This window comes from Oryctolagus cuniculus, chromosome 10 (genome assembly GCF_964237555.1).
Source record: "Oryctolagus cuniculus chromosome 10, mOryCun1.1, whole genome shotgun sequence".
Lineage (NCBI taxonomy): Eukaryota > Metazoa > Chordata > Mammalia > Lagomorpha > Leporidae > Oryctolagus > Oryctolagus cuniculus.
This window is the reverse complement of record NC_091441.1, coordinates 55,428,914-55,447,440: the sequence shown is the minus strand read 5'-3', so window position 1 is coordinate 55,447,440 and position 18,527 is coordinate 55,428,914. Positions and strand designations below refer to the sequence as shown.

Here is an 18,527-nt window from a genome sequence, read left to right as displayed (position 1 = left end):
AATCCATCTCTCTCTCTCTCTCTCTGTCCTTCTCTCTCTGTATCTCTGCTTTTCAAATAAATAGATACATATTTAATAAAAAAAAACACTAATGAGAAGTCTACAACCTTAGCAAGTGACTGACCTGAAGCATGGCTCATGTGTCTGCAAATTCTGTCTCAGAGAAATATTTGAAATTCATTCACTCACTCACTCATTCATTCATCCATTCAAGAAGCATGTGTTAAGTTTTGGTCAGAAATGGCAGTGGTTGCAGGAGTTGCAATGGCCACCAAAGGACGCCATCTCTGCTCAGAGAATGTTGATTCTTCCTTTCTTTTCTCATGTGCCCATTGACAGTACAGACCAGGCACAAGGCCTGAGCTGAGGTGTGTGTGGGGAGAGTCTACTCTGCCTCCTCTTTCTACGCAGTCAGTGTAAGAACACAGCCGGTGGCAAGCCCCACGAGGCCCAGAGAAGGCTGCTTCTAAGAAGTTTCCAATATGTAACTTCTCAGGCAAATACTTATGATCCCTAAGTCTGAATTTTTTTTTTTTTTATTGAACTCTTCTGGGTCTGTTCAGCTTGCAGGTGTCAGACAGACACAAGCTTTCAAGAATATCTGAGAGATCTGATGCCGGCTGTTAAACATCAAAGAGCACCAGCTATCTCCAAGGGGGATACTGAAGTAGATACTTAGAGCTCATAAAATAAACTCTTGGTAACCTAGAGGTTTCAGGTGGGCACACTTGGAGACAATCATCTAGGGCCAGAGATTTAATTTAGCCATCCATCCATCCATCCACTCAATCATCCATCTGTCCATGTATCCATCCATTCATTTATCCACCCACACATCCATCTGTCCATCTGTTTGTCCATTCTTCCATCCATCCAACAAGCACTGACTATGTTCACAGAATATTTTTTGGGGGAGTAACCTGTCATGTCTCTCTATGGGTCTATAGGACTGGGTATGGTCTGTGCAACAAAGTTGTAGAAAGACTAAAAAGTAGTCTGCAATATTCTTGCATTCTTTTCAGGCCTCCTCCCCTGAGACCTCACCTCATTAGCCCTTTATAGCTCTGCCAAGAGCCAAGTTTTGCTAAGCTGTGGCTAGAATCTGCTCTGCCCATGAGATGTTTGAAAGCCCACCTTTCTCCAGTGACCGAGGAGTCGAGCATTTATTTATTTATTTATTTTTAAAATTTATTTATTTGAAAGTCAGAGTTACAGAGAGAGAGAGAGAGGTAGAGACAGAGAGGTCACCCATCTGTTGCTTCACTCCCCAGGTGGCCACAATGGCCGGAGCTGCACCGATCTGAAGCCAGGAGCCAGGAGCTTCCTCCTGGTCTCCCACGTGGGTGCAGGGGCCCAAGGACTTGGGCCATCTTCCACTACTTTCCCAGGCCATAGCAGAGAGCTGGATTGGAAGAGGAGCAGCCGGGATCAGAACTGGCGCCCATATGGGATGCTGACGCTTCAGGCCAGCACTTTAACCTGCTGTGCCACGGCGCCGGCCCTGAGCATTTAGTTTTGATGAAAATAATAGAGCAGCAGGTCTCTTGGGTATGGCAGCCCTCCCAACGCCTGTGTTTTCGAGACAAACAAAAACTGCCACCTTCCTTTCATGCCGAGCCACCTGGCCTCTGGCCTCACACCTGGATGTTTCACTCAGGCAAGGTCTAAGTATCTGATTGACCTGCCTTTCCACTCTCCGCCTCCCACTCCTGACTGGCAGCCAGGGAGCTGTGAACATACGTGTCTGAGAAAGCAGCAACTGCACTGCCACCTGGAGCGGCGGCAGGCACGCCCCTGCGGTGTTTATGTCTGTGTGACGGTGTCGAGGCCCTGGGTGGGCCTCCTCTCTTGGGTTGGGTTTAACGTGCTGACAACGCCTGGGAAAATCGAGCCACTGTCTTCTGGGTCCCCTTCCCCAAAGTCACTTGTGTCACTCTGCCCTAAATAGGGTAATGGGTCGTGAGTGGGGGAGGGAATGAGGAAGGATGTGTCCCTTTATGTGTTCCTGGAGGGTCACAGAATCACAGAGGTTTCCTCTGCTGGGGACACTGCTTCCTGGCAGGTCGCTTGCCTTGCGATCAGGTTTCTTAGCAGGAAGAAATGGCTTTTCCTTCCCATTCCGAGATGCTGAGAGCTGTGTAAGAGAAAATAGGAGAGAATGGCTTGACGTTCCTTTCTGTCAGTCTGGAGGAAGTGGAGGAGCCAAGCTCCAACAGAAACTATTTGTGAAGATTGCCTTTGAAAAACCAGAGATGGTTTAGTGGTCCTGTATGATAACTCTCTGCCTTGTGTGCTTAAAGGGCCGCTTGGATCCCAAGGCTTTATTTTCGTGCACATGTGTCAATCACCCTTATTATCAAAATAAGACATTATACGTGAAAATGCAAGCAGTCAAATATGTATATATGAAAGTGGTGCCTATTGTTTTGCCCTGTTAGTAAAAACATCTGCTAAAACTCCGCTATTTGTGGGAATCCTGGGGTATTCTTTTCTAAGGCTCACTTTAACGTATAACATGAACAGTGATGGAGCTACAGGCTTCTGGAGGCCAAATAGCCTTGCCTATCACATGACCCGAACTTCCCACCGTGTGTCAGGCTGTAATGCCAAGTGGATGGGACAGCACAGTAAGACCCGTTAGTGGTCACGTAAGCTTATTTGAATGCTTGACAAGGGAGCAGAGCTGTGGTGCTGGGGCAGAGGGCAGTGAGCTGGGGAGGGAAGAGGGGGGCGGAGGCTGGTGGTGTCTGGCTGGCAGCAGCCACGCTGAAGAAGACACAGTGAAGCCCCCGCTTGCTCCGTGGTCTTCTCCATGATGAGTTTGAGTGAATCTGACCAGATCCTGGTCTTTTTTATTTTATTTTATTTATTTTTAAAAGATATATTTATTTAAAAGGCAGAGGAGAGAGAGAGAGAGAGAAATCTTCCATCTGCTGGTTCACTCCTCAAATGCATACAACATGCAGGGCTGGGCCAGGCTGAAACCAGGAGCCTAGAACTCCATTCTGGTCTCCCATAAAGAGATCGATGAACACACTGAAAATGTCAACAAATGCCTGTGTTAAGCAAAGTGTTTCCATAGAGAGTGCAGTCCAAGGGGTCCTGAGTGTTCGGGGATTCTGGGCAGTTCATTTTGGCACAGGGTGCATGGCCACTTCCTTGTCTCCTAGGAAATCAGGGATGGGCTTCATGGAAGCAGTAGACTCCGGGAGGCCTGTGGATGATGGCATGGGAGACATTCTGGGTGAGGGACAGGGAAGAGAGGGAGGGGATACATTGAGGCTCAAGAAGGGACTGGAGCTTGGGCTAGAAATCTGTAGGTTATCACTGATTCGTAAGTATCCAGTCACTGATCTGTGCTAATGCAGGTGCCTTGTAATGTGTTGTAAGAAAGCCTAATAAGTACATTCCACTTCCCCTAAAGTCTGCACAGACGCCAGTTCCTGCAGTGCACCTGCAACCTTCTGATGGAGGGGTGTGGCTTCCGAGCAGACTTTCCCTGCAAGGGCAAATGGATTTGCTAGAGATCAGGTCTGGTGTGGTTGGTACGATGCTGGGATGTGCGGAGATTTTGGCAAAGGCTCTGGATGTTTCTGAATGCTTTGTGTGCCATCTAGGTCCCGAACCAATGCAGCCTCCCCTGTGATAAGGGGGCAGCTGCTCACTGGCTTGCTGCTTGATTAAGGTAATTTTTATCTCTTCCCTGGACTTTGGGGACTTTTCAACTGACTTTAGCTTTTGAAAGGCTTATTTCTTTAAAGCCCATGAATATGTTTATTAAAAGCCATCTTCACAATTTCAGTAACATATTAAATCCCGCCAAGTTCCTATGAGTTTGGGATTTTGATAGATGCAACCATGAGAAAATTGATGATTAGGAATATGGAGAAGAGGCGTTCAGTCATAGGGAGATTACTGATGCCATAGACAGGAGTGTCAATTGGTAAAGTCAACAACAGGAGTCACTGTGCACTTACTCCTCATGTAGGATCTCTGTCCTTAATGTGCTGTGCATTGAGATTTAATGCTATAACGAGTAATCAAACAATATATTTCACTTTGTGTTTCTATGGGGGGTGCAAACTGTTGAAATCTTTACTTAATGCATACTTAACTGATCCTCTGTAAAAAAAAAAAAAAAAAAAAAAAAAAAAGAAATTATCAACTCCCAACTTGACTCTCACTGGGATTAAACATGACAATAGGTCTGATCTGATTTCATCATCATTTAAAAAAATCATCTATTATTTTTCACTTTATGTTTCTGTGTGGGAGCAAACTGTTGAAATCCTTACTTAATGTATACTAAGCTGATCTTCTGTATATTAAGATAATCGGAAATGAATCTTGATGTGAATGGAAGGGGAGAGGGAGTGGGAAAGGGGAGGGTTGTGGGTGGGAGGGATGGTATGGGGGGGAAGCCATTGTAATCCATAAATCGTACTTTGGAAATTTATATTCATTAAATAAAAGTTAAAAAAAAAAGGAATATGGAGAAGAAATTGGAGAAGGCTGGTTAACCTTTGAGTCTTGGAGTCATATTTTCTAGCCATGGATCCCAAATTTCAGAATATCCAAAGCTGTGATTTTTCATTAAGTAATAATTGTTTATTGATCAGTCTGGGGCCAAATAAATAATTCAGGGTGAACATGTAAAAACCAAGGAGGGGGCCAGTGTTGTGCAGCAGTAGGTTAAGCTGTGGCTTGTATCACTGGTATGCCATCAGGGAGTGCGGGTTTGCATCCTGGCTGCTCTGCTTCCTAACCAGCTCCCTGCTAATGTGCCTGGGAAGGAAGCGGAAGATGGTCTGAGTGCTTGGTCCCTATCACTCAGGTGGGAGACCCAGATAGAATTCTTGGCTCCTAGCTTCCGCCAGCCTCAGCCCAGGCTGTAGTGACCATTTGGAGAGTGAACCAGTAGATAGAAGATTGTCTCTCCTACCCCCCACCACCCTATTGCTCTGCCTTTCAAATAAATAAGTAAATCTTAAAACAAACAAGCAACAAGCCTAAGAAGGGCTTAGCTGCTTCCTTCAGGGGTCTTGTATCCGAGCAGCCCATGTTGAATACTTGCTGGACTCCTGCTGTGTATGCAGTGTAGTCTCTGTCCTCCCAGAGTCCATGGCTGGCTGGGTAAGATCAATCCACAGGCATCAAGGGGGCCTGTACCAGTCGGAATGCTTTTGGCTGCAAGAAACAGAAGCTTCAACTGAAATTTCTTCAACAGTGGCTGATTAAGTAACTTAGCATCCGAGGTGGGCCTGGCGTAGGTTAGCAGATCCAGAAGCTCAAAATCACTGCTTCAGATTCAGGGTCTTTCAATCACTTCTCATTGCCAGTCCCAAGGCTGCGTCATCTTGGGTGGTGGCCGATGATCAGCAGGTGTCCGGGCTAAGACTCCTTCTTCATGAGTGGGCAGCAAGAGCTGGCATCCGGTAGCTCACCAGCAGAGCAAGGAAATTCCTTTCCCAGAAACGCTCAGAAAATCCATCATGTTCCACTGACCCCAATTATTTCTTTCTTTCTTTTTTTTTTTTAGATTTATTTATTTGAGAGGCAGAGTTACAGATAGCAGGAGAGATAGAGAGTAAGGGCTTCCATTTACTCCTCAAATGGCTGGAGCTGGGCTGATTTGAAGCCAGAAGCCAGGAACTTCATCCAGGTCTCCCACATGGATGCAGGGGCCCAAGCGCTTGGGCCATCTTCTGCCGATTTCCCAGGTCATTAGCAGGGAGCTGAGTTGGAAGTGGAGCAGCTGGGACTCCAACTAGTGTCTATAAGGGATGTTGGCATCAGAGGTGGAGGAGGCTTAGCCTACTATGCCACGGCACCAGACCTGACCCCCCAATTCTTACGTACCCATCTCTGCCCCAAGCATTTGGCAAAGCCGTAGGAGAACAAATGAACTTGGATTAGTTGGGGTCCCCTGGAATCGGGATAAAGGTCAGGAGGAGGGTAGATGCTGGGGTGGTATGTGATAGCTGAGAAGAAGGGACACATGGATGCTGGATTGGCAAACACATACGGTCACCATGGGAGCCACGTGAAATGTAAAGACACAATGGAGGGCCTGCACTGTGGCACAGTGGGTTAAAGCCCTGGCCTGAAGTGCTGGCCTCCTATATGGGCACCAGTTCTAGTCCTGGCTACTTGTCTTCCGATCCATCTCTGCTAAGGCCTAGGAAAGTAGTAAAAGATGGCCCAAGTTCTTGGGGCCCTGCACCCGTGTGGGAGACCTGGAAGAAGCTCCTGGCTCCTGGCTTCAGATTGCACAGCTCCAGCCATTGTGGCCATTTAGGGAGTGACCCAGCGGATGGAAGACCTCTCTCTCTGTCTCTACCTCTCTCTGTAATTCTGTCTTTCAAATAAATAAAATGAAATAAACCTTAAAAAAAAAAAGACACAATGGGGAGGCTTTTGCTGCTGTCGCACCAGTTTTGGAATATGTGGTGGAGGGGACATGAACCTGCACTTCGATATGGGATGCAGGAATTGCAAGCAGCGGCTTGACCTGCTGCACCACAGTGCCCGCCTCATTTCTAAAAACTCCACTCCTTACTTTTAAGGTAGCCGTGACTTTTGCACTAAGTCCACTCCGTTAACATCAACAAACATTTGTGCACTTCCCAAGTGCCATGTGCTATTCTTAGGTGCTGAGAATACAGAAGTGCCCAAGGCAGACAAAACTCAGTTCAGCCTGAGTACCTTGTTTTACCCAAAGTGATACAAAGAATGTGTTTTGGGTCAAGGAACTGAGAATTGTCCATCATCGGGGTGCTTTCCCTGCCTGTCCTGAGAAACTGATTCCTCCTGTGTTTGGGAGATGTTAACACTGTTTGCCTGCATTTGCTTATTCCCCCGCGTGGCTCAGATCAGAGAAGCTGACCTGGGAACAGGGGCATTCACCTGCCACACTGCTGTCCTTAAAGGTAGGCTGTCACAGTGAATTCTGATTCATAGGGGTATTGAAAGAAAGATGATCAGTGACTAACAGCCCCTGTCACCTGTGAGCACCTTGCACAGGTTTTCACTAGGCATCCAATCATTAGGCATGAATGAATGAATGCACCCATGAATGACTGATGTGGCTTTCCAGAAAGTAAGCAATGGCAGACACATTTTGAACCTGATAGACTGAATATCTCAGAAATCATGTATACAGACACTTCGAAAAGACTGTGGAAAAATTAAAATAAAAGGTAGGGGCTGGAGTTGTGGTGTAGTGGGTAAAGCTGCAGCCTGTGACACCAGCATCCCATATGGGTGTCGGTTTGTGTCCCAGCTGCTCCACTTCAGAACCAGTTCCCTACTAATGGGAAAAGCAGCAGAAGATGACCCAAGTGTTTGGGACCCTGTCACCCATTTGGGATACCTGGAAGAAGCTGGAGGTTCCTGGCTTCAGCCTGGCCTAGTCCTGGCTGTTGCAGCCATCTGGGGAGTGAACCAGTCAAAGGAAGATCTCTGTCTCTCCCTTTCTCTCTGTAACTCAAAAAAAAAAAAAGATAAATTTATTTTGGTGCCAAAAATTGAAATCCATGTGTAATTTTTCACACTTGTGCATTTTCCACAAAAGTGCATTTTTGAAGACTTTCCATATGCATAGATTTCAAAATTTTTTGCACCCAAATAAACATCTTTTAGTTTTATTTGTCCATGAACTCTATGAGGTATCCTTATTAGTTGTCTCAGATTTGGTTGGAAATTTCAACTATTTAGAAGTCTGGCATGCTGCAGGATTCATCAACATGAGTGATCTCTTAGTATATAGCTTTATTGTTAATAGTTTTCCCCTCACATTAGTTCCTTATGTTTTGGAATGATATGATACATTGCAAACCTGGAAACGACCAGTTTCCTGCCTACTGTTCCTGACCTAATTAAATTCATTGTATGAAACAGATTAGCAGAGTCCAAGGCGCCTGCAGGAGCATAGGACATATATGAACCTAAATTGTTTCCTTCTCTGTTTCCTTCTGCTTGCCACCTGTGTAGCTTTATGCTGGCAACAAAATGGAGCTCTTTTGAAACAGGGAGTAGCTTAGTGATCAACAGGGCACGTGTTTTCTGGCATCTTTCTTTGGTTTAATCCAAATATTGACACATTCTCTCTTAAATATTTAAGATGCCTGGTAGAAAGCCAAACAGTATTACTCAGATTCCTTAAATCAGTGACTAAAGATGTTTAATCTTGTCTTTCCAATAGTATACTGCAAGTGTAGTGCGTCAGAGTGGCTGCCAAGCCTTGTGGAGATATGAGCTATAGAGTAACTAACAAAAGTCTTTTCAAGAAAACCAAGTTAAGTCTTGCCTGATGTTAATTCACAATACATCTGTCTCGTTAATCTCTTCTGCTACTTAACCTATGACTTATAACGGAAAGCTATCCTGAAGTCAACTATCTATTATTTACTTTTTTTAAAGATTTATTTTATTTATTTAAAAGACAGAATTACAGAGAGAGGTAGAGACAGAGAGAGGTCTTCCATCTGCTGGTTCACTCCCCAGATGGCCGCAATGGCTGGAGCTGTGCAATCTGAAGCCAGGAGCCAGGAGCTTCTTCCAGGTCCCCCACTCAGGTGCAGGGGCCCAAGGACCCAGGCTATCTTCTACTGCTTTCCCAGGCCATAGCAGAGAGCTGGATCGGAATAGGAGCAGCTGGGACTTGAACCAGCTCCCATATGGGATGTGGGCGCTTCAGGCCTGGGCTTTAACCCACTGTGCCACAGCATTGGCCCCTATTATTTTTTTAAACATTTATTTTATTTATTTGAAAGACAGTTACAGAGAGAGGTAGAGACAAGAGAGAGAAAGGTCTTCCATTCAGTGGTTCATTCCCCAGATGGCTGCAATGGCCAAAGCTGTGCTGATCCAAAGCCAGGAGCCGGGAGTTTCTTCCAGGTCTCCCACGCAGGTGCAGGGGCCCAAGGACTTGGGTCATCCTCTGATGCTTTCCCAGGCAAGTTCAGCAGAGAGCTGGATAGGAAGTGGAGCAGCTGGGACTCAAACCTGCACCCACATGGGATGTTGGCACTGAGGGCAGGGCTTTAACCCACTGTGCCATAGCATCGGCCCCTGTTATTTTTGAATTATTTACTTCTTATCTGATAGGGAGTCATAGGAATTTAGTATTGGTAAAGATTATGGTTTACATGGGGACTTTCAAAATTTCATGGAAAATGTATATTATGAAAAACTCTGTAAGATTAAAAAAATTTGTATTCAAGTTTATCCACTCTCCATGAATTTTTTGGTTTTTAAAGATTCATTTTTTTATTTGAAAGACAGAGTGACAGAGAGCAGGAGAGACACATGGTGGAGAAGAGAGATCTTCCATCCATTGTTTAACTCCCCAAATGTCTGCAATGGTCAGGGCTGGGCTAGGCTGAAGCCGGGAACCTGAAGTTCCATCTGGGTCTCCCACATGGGTGCAGGGGCCCATGTACTTGGGCCACCTTCCTCTGTTTTCCCAGGTGCATTATCAGGAGCTAAATCTGAAGTAGAGTAGCGGAAACTTGGACCAGTGCTCATATGGGACTGGGACTTGGACCAGCGCTGATACGGGACTGGGACTTGGACCAGCACTCATGGGATGGCAGCGCTGCAGGTGGTGGCTTTACCCTCTGTGCCACAGCGTCTGCCCCAAACCCAAGTCTTTTAGTTCCCATCCTTTACTCTCTCATTTATCTCTTGGCTTCCATTACTGAAAGGATAACTGGTTCTGTGGCTTTGATGCAAGAATTTAAATCTTCTGTGACTTTTTAAAAAAGATTTTATATATTTTTTTTGAAAGGCAGAGTTACACACACACACACACACAGAGAGAGAAAGAGAGAGAGAGTGAGAGAGAGAGAGACAGAGAGTTGTTCATTCACTGGTTCACTCCTACTGGTTCACTCCTAGATGGCCGCAACAGCTGGAACTGCAGGGATGTGAAGCTAGGAGCCAGGGTCTCCCACGCAGGTTCAGGGGCCCAAGGACTTGAGCCATCTTCTACTGCTCTCCCAGTCCATAGCAGAGAGCTGGATTGGAAGAGGATCAGCCAGGACTTGAACCAGCACGCATATGCGATGTCGGTACCGCAGGCGGCAGCCCCGTGTGACTTTTCTTGAAAACATCTTGGATTCTTTAATTGCTACCAGCAGGTGGTCTCTCTTTGGCTTCTGACTTTCAAAAGTTCTTACCAAAAGTACAGTTCATGGCTGGGTTGTTGCTTAGAAGGTTCTCTCTGGGGATATCTCTGTAGCCCTGGCTCCAACTGGGCTGGTGCTGTTGATGGCTCTTTAACTCCCAGAAGGCACTGAGCTGGCAATACCTCAGATCGCCCGTGAGGCACCCGCCTGATTTTCTCACGAGCATTTACCAAATCTCTGACTCTGTGCATTTCCAGAAGATTCTTTTGAGACCCCAGGGATTTGTTCTAATTGGTCCAAAGGGCTGGAGGGGCTCATTTCCTTGGGGCATGACCTCTCTCTCTTGGGAAGAATTCTGCACCCACAAATCACAGATGGAACAGGAAGCATTTTTATTCGTGTGCCCGCATTCCCTTTTTTCTTTTGAGCAGCCTACCAAAGGCTTCAGGATTACCCCTCTGCCTGCTCCTCACCTCGAGTGTAAACAAATCATAAATTCTGCAGCAAAGCAGTGCAAAGGTTTTCAAGACGGTGTTTACAACCGGGCTTGATCTCGCAAAACTGAACTTTACTCAAGATAGAGTGAAATCCGAGGAAGAAAGACAAGAGACAGAGAGCTTGCGTTGCACACATCTCTCCTGCACCTCCTCACACTCTGACTCGAGCGAGAGGCACGCATTCCTCGTGCTCAGAGCTGGGCACGCACCTCTCCACATCTGCAGCACAGGTGAACCGCGGGGCGAGCTGCCTGCTCGGCCGCCCCCAGCGCCTGCTCCTTCCACTGGGCGGAGGGGTCAGTTAAGTGCCTCTGATCTACAGGTGGCTTCTGTGGACAGGAGAGAATGTTCTGAAGCATGCAACCTGTTTGTTCTTTCCAGAAGTCTGCACAGAGACTCAGGCCCCCTGAGAACCGACAGTGGCTGCTGGGAGGCTGGACTTGAGGGGTTCAGGACTCCTGTGGGGCACTGGTCCCAGCAGCCTGTGGGAAATATGGGTGCAGACTAGTCTCTGTGGGTGTTCTGCCATGGGTGCATTGGCCAAAATCTCCCAAGGCTTACTTCCTCTGCCTCTGTTCTTAGCAAAAAGCTCTTTGCCCAGCTGGGGGCTATTAGCAGTCCCTGGAGAGAATGTACTTGGGCACCGAGGTTGGCACAGCCCTGTAGACTCCTTGGGGGAGATGCTATCAATTAAAGAAAAAATTAAGATGGTTCCTGTTTAATAAAAAAAAAAAAAAGAGGTGATAATGGAACAAACCAAGGCCTTCAGCAACCCGGCGGTCAACCAGACACTGCTGCTGCTACAGGGATACACTCGGCTCCCCACCCAGGAGACAGCGGCTTGAGACCTCGCCACATGCCAGCAAAGAGTACCACTTCGCACCATGTCAGCAGGAAGTAGCTCTAAAGACAGATCATCATCCCTCTGCCCCTCCTGGACTTTGGGGGCTAATGTAATCCCATTCAACTCTTGCTTTATAAAAAACAGAAGGGGGGAATGTTAGTAAAATGGCACAGTCTTATCAATAACACGATCCACACCCTGACACCATCCTAGGCTCTAGCCCCTGCTACCATTGCTGGAAGCCAGGTGTCCACATGGCCCAACCACCAGTGTCAAGCTCCACCCCCATCCTAATGGGATTCGCTGCTCCTACTTCCCTGCCTGCCCCCCCCCCCAGCAAAGTTTTAAAGGGACCTGTTCCTGGACATGTGACTCTCTGTCTCTCCATCTCCTGATCTCTCTCTGTCTCTGTCTCTGTCTCTGGATCTCTCTCAGATCTCCTTCTCCCTCTTTTTCCTCCTTCGCCCCTTCCCTCTGGTCTGTTGGGTTTCCCCCAATAAACCCTTTCCCTTAAAAAAAAAAAAAAAAAAAGATGGTTCCTGTGATGGCTCACTCATGTGCCTTGTCAAAGAGCGTCTGCAATGACGTTAAACCTTTCCCATTCATGGCAAGTGACATCGAGTGCCACGTCAGCTGCTTCCGGGACATCCACATGTCGAGTCCCATCCCAGCTCTCACCCCTTTGTCCACGCTCCACCCAGGACTCGCCGCTGGGACGAGCTACAGACCCGGTTGGGTTTGTTTCTCTCTTGTGTTTACCTCATCGCCGTCTTTGGGTTGCAGAAGCTGAGGATTGCTTAGTAGCAGGGCGGGCAGAATGGCACCTGCTAGCACAGTCCAGGCGTGGGGACTGACTTTGCCCTCACGCTGATTGAGCGCCGAGTGTTGCAGGCAAGATGGAGACGGGCTGGCACCAGAGTCTGCCGCCTGCCATGTGCTGCCTGGGGCAGCGGCGCAGAGCCCACGAGTCTGCATCCGCCTGGTATGAGGGACCGTCTTCCTCGTGTGTTTTGGTCTGGACGACTGTTATTTCCCAATTCTGTGTGAAGTTCTAAAAGGATTGTTATCCTTTTTAAAGAACAGCATCATTTTCACTAAACTTAGCTTAGAAATGTGCTGCTAGAGAAATGTTCCTTTAACAACTCCCAATCCTCCCCCTTCAATCTACCCTCTCCCCTGTAGTCCCACTCCTGCTTCCTCCGTGGGGCACAGAGATGGGATTTGAGGGGTCTCTGTCAAGAAACCTGACAAGGTCAATGCTAACCAGTACTGAAACCCCGCTGCAAGGCCGACTGATGGCTGCAGCAGACGTTTTATTTGAAGTGTCATAAACTTCAGGGTGCAATAAATAGGGGGGCTGTGACCGATGGGTCCTTGCTTCAGAAGTGCAGGGAGGTGATTTTGCTGTGCAGATCTGCCAAGCACAGGGTAAATAAATAACAGTCAGCAGGTTATGAATTTGTTTAAACAGTGGGTGTCTCACTGGGTATCAGAATCGTAAATGTGCCCGAGGTCCCTTTTATACTGCCCTGTGAACATAGCTATCCTGATCCCTAATCGCGACAGCGTTTTTCCCACTGCTTTCGGTGCAAACGGTCAACTCTGGAGCGAAAGGTAAGCTTTCAGGAATGGAAGAATTTTTTTAAAAAAGATTTATTTATTTATTTGAAAATTAGAGTTACACAGAGAGAGGAGAGGCTGGGGGGTGGGGGGAGAGGTCTTCTATCCGATAATTCACTCTCCAACTGCCCACAACGGCCAGAGCTGCCCATATGGGATGCGGGCGCTTCAAGCCAGGGCATTAACCCACTGTGCCACAGTGCTGGCCCCAGGAAGAATTCTTAATACACAATGTAAGCCCCAGAATATAGCGGATTTTCACTGAGAACTCTGTTCCAGCAGTTTACTCCATGTGGTCTGCTTTTATGTATTTATTTTTTATTTATTTATTTTATTTTAGAGAGAGAGAGAGAGAGAGAGAGAGAGAGAAATCTTCTATCTGTTGGTTCATTTCCCAAATGCCCACAACACCAGGAGCTGGGCCAGGCCAAAGCTGGGATCCTAGAACTCCATCCAGGTCTCCCATGTAGGTGACCATGATGGCTGTCTCCCAGGATCCATCCTTCCTTCCTCCCTTTCTTCCTTCCTCTCTCCCTCCCTCCTTCCCTCCCTCTCCAGGTTGTAGCTCAGGGTCATAAGTTGCATTGGCTGTCAAGTCTCTGTGGTCTCTTCTGTTCTGGAATGGTTCTTGGTCTTCCCTGCCTTCCAAGACCTGACTCGAAGGAGCACTGGCTTTCGCCTCTGGGTCTGTCTGCTAGCTCCTCCTGCCCGTACTCAGGCCATGCACTCTGTGCAGGTGTGCGACCCACGTGATGCTGTGTGGAGACAGGCCCCCTGTCTGCTGTTTCACTACTAGTGACTTGAGTTGGCCTCCTTCTACCATGCTAAGCTCTCTGCCACAAAGCTTGCATTTTCCCCTCATAATCGAGAAACGTGTTATGAGGAGGCCACAGAAATACCCTGTTCCTCACCACAGCTTCGTCCACAGAAGTCCTCTGGATCAGCCTCCATTGTGATGGCTCTCAAAGGAAGGTGTTCTGCTTGTATCATCCTTTCTGCCATCTGCTGGCATTTGGCTGCAACCAGGCCTCCCTGTCTGCATTGTTGGCATATGGATGGTCACACGCACTCACGCAAATACATTCACACAGCAGAGGTCTTCAGCGGCTTCGTGGAAAATGTGTAGTAGGAAAAAGAATGGGCCAGGATTTCCAAATTTTCCCACCCAAATAGCCATCTTTTCCCACTTTCCCACATGTTTTGAAGTACCCCATATATCTATGTGCATTGATTCCCATTTTTTTTTAAATGTTATTTTCATGTACTTGAAAGGCACGTGACAGAGAGAGGGAGAGAGAGAGAGAGATGGATTTTCCATCTGCTGGTTCATTCCCCAAATGCACTCAGCAGCTGGGGCTTGGCTAGGCTGGAGCCAGGAGCCCAGAAGTCAATGCAAGTCTCCCGTGTGGCTGGCAAGGGCCCAAGTACTCAAGCCATCACCTGCTACCTCCCAGGATGCACAAGCAGGAAGCTGTGTCAGAAGCGGAGGAGCCAGGATTCTGAAAATAGGATGTGGGCGTCCTCTAACTGCTGTGCCACATCACCTGCCCAGATTCCCACTCTTCAGTGGTCTGTTACTTTTATTATTTATTTGATGCTCCAAGTGACCTCTATTTAAGCAGTGGGGAACTACTTCAAACTGGCTCCTGTCATCTCCCCATCATTCTTTTCATTTTTCCTTACTTTCTGGCCCAATAAGCTGTTCTAGGCTCATTAGCACCATGTTGGAATCAGCCGTTCCTTTCAGTGGAGGATAGTGTTGAGAAAGCCAAGATTAAGGTCACCTGCAGACACTTCAATGTCTATTTCTATGTTTTAGCAGGCCCTGAGTCCACACTGATACACCGAATTCTAGTGCAACGCTTCCAATGCTGGTGCGATCCCTCTGATAATAGAGGCGTACTCCCATGGCCCTTGTTAGACTAACTCACTCAACACCCTCCCATGCACTCAACTCCCTACCACTCCAGCGCCTGCCTTGGCTGGCTGCCTCTCTGGCTTCCCCATGTCCCCTGGCCTCCTGCTTGGCCACTGGGCCTGGCACCGCCTCTGCAGTGTCCTTTGCCTCACCCTGCCTGAGTCCGCTGCTTCCCTGGTCGGGGGCAGGCGCACTGCTGCCTCTGCATGGGGGGAAGGGCCTCGGGTCCCCGTCCTTGACCCCCAGAGCTGAACGGTGCAATCAGGGCAGCGAAGAAAAGGAACTTTCATTTCCCTTCTTTGCTGTTCCATTTTACACAGGCAGTGCTGTGCTGCTTAGAAGATGTTAGCAACCACCTAACAAGCCACTCTTCAGCCATCTAAGATACTAATTTGAATCTATTTGCGGAGGAACTTTAATGAAAAGCAATAACTTATCTATTTATTTGAGAGACACAGAGAGTGCATGCTTCTGTCCACCGGCTTTCTCCCCAGATGCCTGCAATGGCTAGGGCTGGGCCAGGGTGAAGCCAGGAGCTGTGAACTCCATCCGGGACTCTGATGCGGGTGGCAGGGACCCAAGGACTTGAGCTATCATGTCCTACTTTCTGGGGTCTGCATTAGCAGGGAGCCAGAGCCAGGAGTGAACTAGGGACTCCACCCCAGTGCTCAGATGTGGGACACCGGTATTGTAACTGACATCTTAGCCATTAGACAAGCACCCATTCCTAGTTTTTTTTTTTTTTTTCCCCCAGTATGCATCTCTCTGGTACTTTTTCTTATTAAAACCTGTGGTGTCTTGGGTTTGGCTTTATTAGGTAGGTAGCACTTCCTGACAAAGAGAAAAGCCTAGTGTCCACCCTTTCCCCCTCGCTTTTTATGTGTCCAAAGAACATTCCTATAAAAACTCTCACCTGGGCTTTTTGGGAGGCAGAGGGGAAGAAGGCAAAACCCCTATATAACTGGGGAAAAAGCTGAAGCTATAAAGTCTAAATCAAAGCAGCCCTGGAGACCTCAGCCCGAGTTTCCACCTGTGCCTTCTCAGGTGAGTGTGGAAGGGCTGGTGGGAATCTCTGATCTGGAAACAGAGCGATGTTAACCCTTCCTTCCCCTCATAGATGACTTAAGGCTTGCAGAATATGAGTTATTTTGCTTTGCAAGCTACTTAGAGCTTTCTGGTTATGCCAACTGTCCTTCCTTTCGGAGCAAGAAGTAAAGTGTTTGGAGTGAGCATGACAGTTACAGGGAGGGCCTGGGAGTGACACAGAGAGCCTAAAGTCACAGCCATACACACCCACAGTGGGAGAAGGCAGGCCTGGGCCCTGCCTTACGTCCTTGGGCAAATGATTTCATTTCTCAGCCATCTATAAAATGCAGGTTATTCCCTGCATTGGGAGTGGGGGTGGGGGACGAGAGAGGGATTGTGCTCTGCACACAGTGAAGGTTCAGTGTTCACAGCTATGACTATGGGTGAAGTTCAGCACTTGACCTTGGTGGCTCACTGTCCAGTTTCGTCCCGTCACAGTCCTACTAGCTCACATCTGCTAGCTCACATCTCCCAGTGCTGCCACTGCTCCTCAGGAGCAGATGAACTGGGACATTTTAGGAAATGAAAAAACCACACTTGATGTGCCTTAACATCACAGGGTCCCAAGGGTGCTCCTCCAGCCCCCACCTCTGCTCTGACAGGCCCTCAGAGAGGGGCCCCTGTGCAAGTGGCTTCTTAGGGAGACAGGTCGGGGGTGGGCGGAGAGGCCCCCAGCAGGGTGTGACTTCACTCTGGCTCTCGCTGAGGGCAGCATCGTCAGTTCCGTTTTGCAGAACACTCCTAAAATGTGACAATTCAGTTATTCTCACCTCTGTGGCTCACTGGCTCTGCCCTGGGGGAAACATTGGCTTTTTGCTCCCTGGGCAAAGTAGCTCCATAGCCCCAGGGTAGTCCTTGGGGCTGGTGCACTTGAAGGCACATTGAACTTGCAGGTCATGGGGCCAGCATTTCTGCCACTGGACTCCACGTTGGCACTCAGGGTGATGGAGTTCTGTTGAGGTTGGAGAGAATCTGGCTGCTGACACTGCACACTGCCCTGCTCTCACCACCACTCTTCATCTCCACGGCTGCTCCCCATCGACAGGGAAGCAGGGAAAGGCCCTGGTGTCTCTGACCTGCTTCCTGTCCTGTCTGTCGGCCTGGACATGGCTCCTGCCATGAATGTAACTCTTGTTCTCCCAGCCTACATCTCTCCCCACCTGTTAAGCCCTAGGTTCTTGTTGTTCTGGTTGTTACAGGTTGAACATCGCTTATCCAAATTGTTTGGAACCAGGAGTGTTTCACATTTCAGGTTTTTAGGGAGTATTTGTGTACACACAAGGAGATATCTTGGGGATGAGATCCAGTCTAAGTGTGGAGTTCATTTATGTTTCACAAACACAGTATACTCGTTATGTATCCACTATATTGATATTTTAAGTAGTTTTGTGCATGAAACCACTTTATGCTTGGGATTTTCTATTGAACTTGCAGGTCATGGGGCCAGCATTTCTGCCACTGGACTCCATGTTGGCACTCAGGGTGATGGAGTTCTGTTGAGGTTGGAGAGAATCTGGCTGCTGACACTGCACACTGCCCTGCGTCATCCTGTGGCGTCATCATGTGGGCACCAACAAAGTTTTGGAGTTTGGAACATTCCGAATTTAGGATTTGGGGATTTCTGATGCTCGACCTGTAGCAGCAAATACCAGTGTCAGGAAGTCACAAAAGGAGAGCTGGGATTGTGCACCGTGCGTTGCCAAGGAAGCAGTCAACACGACAGAAAGACTGCCCTGCAGAAGGACTGAGCTGTCTGGGGTCGAGTGGTTGGAAAAAGAAGAGAGACACAGAGCTTGCGGCTGGTCTTGAGTGCAGGCTTCAGATGGGAGGGCAGGAGGACAGAGTCGTCCGGCCAGTGGAACAGGATGGGCAGAAAGGCAAGTGATCTAGGAACCACTCCGTCTGTCCTGGAGCCCAGCACGGAGCGGAGTGGGCAGCTGGCAGAGGCAGGGGGAAGGCGGGGGGCTGAGCCTGGGGTAGGTGGGCCCGTGGGAACAGAAAGGGCATTCTTTTGGAACTCCTGAAAGTGTTGATCAGTTTCAGGGATATTGCTGAACTGTTATTTTAGGTCCCACACGTCAAACATCTGGACAAATTGTAGATTTAAACATAAAGCCCTGACTTTGTCCAGGGGACAGAATGCACACAGTCTGCTCGCTGTCTGTGGTTTCAGTAAGGCGGAATTAAAAATAAGCAGGCCATCCTGTCGCAGCGATCTGATTTGTGACAGGTGGGCCTCAGTGTCTGTGGTCCTGACACATTTAAGAGACATGTGGGGGTGGGGGTGGTCAGCCTCACACGGCATAGACACTCAGCGCGTCATTCCTCAGTCATTGGAACACTTTGGTTTGAGCCAGCGGTGCAGCAGCTGGAGTGTAGCCCCGTCTCAGTTTTGTTTCACACAGGGCAGATTCCCTGGGCTGGGCTCAGAC

At 48.2% G+C, this 18,527-nt stretch overlaps 1 long non-coding RNA gene and 1 other non-coding gene across 3 annotated transcripts in view; one reads left to right on the top strand and one right to left on the bottom strand.

Moving 5' to 3' along the window:
- Positions 1-321: 321 nt before the first annotated feature.
- Positions 322-451, bottom strand: LOC127492560 (small nucleolar RNA SNORA51). The gene has a single exon (XR_007922070.2). It is a non-coding gene; the product is annotated as a small nucleolar RNA SNORA51 (small nucleolar RNA).
- Positions 452-13,001: 12,550 nt separating this feature from the next.
- LOC127492398 (uncharacterized) overlaps positions 13,002-18,527 on the top strand; it is a 78,596-nt gene continuing 73,070 nt past the window's right edge. For both annotated transcript variants that reach the window (XR_011379384.1, XR_011379383.1), the window contains exon 1: positions 13,002-13,085. This is a non-coding gene — a long non-coding RNA (uncharacterized lncRNA). The remainder of the gene's footprint in view (positions 13,086-18,527) is intronic.